General features: G+C 28.7%; 1 pseudogene; it reads right to left on the reverse strand.

Moving 5' to 3' along the window:
* Nucleotides 1-1253: 1253 nt before the first annotated feature.
* Nucleotides 1254-3074, reverse strand: part of LOC107869077 — a 36420-nt pseudogene continuing 34599 nt past the window's right edge.

Here is a 3074-nt window from a genome sequence, read left to right on the forward strand (position 1 = left end):
CTAAATATCAATACTGAATCATGGTTTTAAACGTCCGAAAACATACTGGCAATACTGATAGAACAACTGATAATAACAATTGAAAACTGACTAACTGTCTGTACTAGTCTGAAAACCTCTAAACTGACTGAATATAGAGTTGATGGGATAAAACCCCAACTAAATCCGACTAAAATAAAGTATTAAACTAATAAGGTAACTGAAATGAATAAGCCATGTCCTCAAAGTATAAGGACTCACTATTACTATAGGTGATAGTCTGGTATGTCTACACACGGTCAGGGAACTGAGCGTCTGAACCTATGATATTAAACATTATAGTGAAAGAAACAAGTATACGATCAGTACTTTGAATTTACTGGTATGCTAAATGAGGTTAGGCTAATATGCATGAGCTCATGTATAAGAATAATAACCACGTGAATGAATAGAACGAGATAACTGATGCATGGCTGGCATAAAAACTGAAAAATCTAAGAATGCATGACCAAGAATATATTATGATGCTGAAATAGTAAATAAACTGAAAGCACTAAAATCTAGTGACCGAATAACTGATAACTGTATGCTATGGTCAATAAAAACCTGAACTGAATTTCACTGAAGACTAAAATGAAATCATGGGAGCTAGCTATAACCGACATGCCCCAATATTTTATCAGGGTCCAACCTATAACCCCAGTTGGAAGGGTATCAGTACAGTTCCACGAGTACTAACACTGAATGTGTGGATCCACTAATCTGATGTCCCGAAGGATGAGGGTGTCATGCCTAACTGATAGAGGACCCCTCAAAATCTATGATGGTGTACGGAACCTAGGGACTGATACTAGTGCCTCATGCCTAACTGAGGGGGGAGACACCATCCTTACGCTCACTTGGTGCTAAGTGTTACTCCCAACTGAAAGACGCTGAGTCCTGAACTAAACTAATATTGACATAACTAACAACTGATCGTACTAACTGTTTTGAGGGTAATGCTTATGGCTTATATGAAATCATTCTACTAATACAAAATTCTGTAAATAGCTAAATTTTTGGGTATTCATAACCCCTAGAACTCGATAGCAATATCAATAAGAACACATGAAAGTATTTGAAACCATAATAAGTAAGCATCATCCCAAAATCCTTTTTTAGGCATTTCAATAAACACTTGAGGGTCATGAGTTAAAACATGGACATAGTTTTTAAACATATGACTTCAACCTATAGAGCATGTGAAATAGTATGTACATACTGTAGGTCATGAGTTAAAACATGGATATTGTAAATAGATCCATAGAGTTTATCCAACTGCCAAATCTGCTCTCGATAATTGTTTTAATGTCGCGAATAGTTAAGGCAACCTTGACTTCTATTTGTACAACTAGATACTGTAGCGCGTGCCAACAGGGGCCCAACATATGTTATTTACATTATCTCAATTTATGTAGCACAAATAGTATTTGGAGTGTCAATCAAATTTTTATTAATATAAATTTTTAAATAATTTAAGTTGCTAATCATTGTGATTTATAGTAGCATTTATGTAATTTAGTAATTTATGTTACTCGCTTTGTCCCAATTTTAGAATTGAGTGAGTCAATCAAATTTTTTTACTAGTATATTTTTTAAAATATTTTAAGTTGTTAATCTTTGTGATTTTTGTATCTTTTAATGTAATTTCAAATAATTTATGTTACTTGCTTTATCGCAACTTATGTGACACTATTAGAATTTCAAAAGTCAATCATATTTTTTACTATATGTTTTTAAAATATTATAAGATGTTAATTGTTATGACTTATAATTATTTTTTTGCATAATTTTTAAATATATAATATTTTACCAAAATAAATTGAAATAAACAAAGTACTAAATTTTTAAAACACGTTAAATTCGAAAACATCATTTGGATCAACAAATTACTAAATTAAAACAATAAAACATGCGAATTATAAAATGTCAAAACTATCCTGAATTTACGTGACACAAATATAATTTAGATAATCAATTAGATTCTTAATATGTTTTTAAATATTTTAAATTGTTAGCTATTGTAATTTATAATATATTTTATGTAATTTTCAAATAATATATGTTGCTTTCCTTATCCAAATTTTTGTGGCATTGATATTCAATTACATTCTTAAAATAATTTAAATTTTTAATTATTATGATTTATAATATTTTTTCTTCTATTCCAACTTAAGTAGCACTGAAATAAATTCGAGAGTCAGCCAAATTTTATGATTGAAGCAGCGAAGTAGATATGTCCTAAATGACTTATAATACCTAATTAAAAGTGATATAGCAAAATTACTATGAGAAAATATTTGTGAAAAAAATTCAAATGAGTCTCATATAAGATGTCATGTTAATTTTAAATATCAAGAATTAATTTATCATTTTAAGTCAATTTTATTTTTATTAAATATTATTAAATTTTTAATACCTAAATGACTTATAATAATTAATTAGGAGTGATATAGTAAAGTTACGATTGAAGCAGCTGAAGTAGACATGTCATAAATGTCTATTTTACCTTTTTTTATTAAATATTATTAATTTTCTTATATGTAAATGTCTTACAATAATTAATTAGGGGTAATATAGTAAAATCATGGAGCAAACATACTTGTGAATTTTTTTAAATAAGTCTCATATAAGATGTCCTATTAATTTAAAATATCAAGAATTGATTTATCATTTATATCTATTTTATTATATATAAAATATTATTAATTTTTTAATACCTAAATGACTTATAATAATTAATTTGAGGTGATATAGTAAAACTACGATTGAAGCGAATGAAACACACATGAGAAAATTGAAGGAAAGGTGTCTTTTAAGTCTTGAATGAAGGATTGGTGACATTGACCAACTTAAAGGGTCAAACATCATTAGGAAACTTGATTAAGTTAATTGTGGACTTGATTAATATTTTCAAAACTTTCTAATCTTTTCAAAAATACAAATCAAACCAACCCACACCCCTCTTCAATCCAACTCAACCACTCTCTCCTCTCTCTCGACAGCTTCTCTCAACTCTCTCCCAACCAACTATTCTGCAAATTTCTCATTTCAAT

This window comes from Capsicum annuum, chromosome 4 (assembly GCF_002878395.1).
Source record: "Capsicum annuum cultivar UCD-10X-F1 chromosome 4, UCD10Xv1.1, whole genome shotgun sequence".
Taxonomy (NCBI): domain Eukaryota; kingdom Viridiplantae; phylum Streptophyta; class Magnoliopsida; order Solanales; family Solanaceae; genus Capsicum; species Capsicum annuum.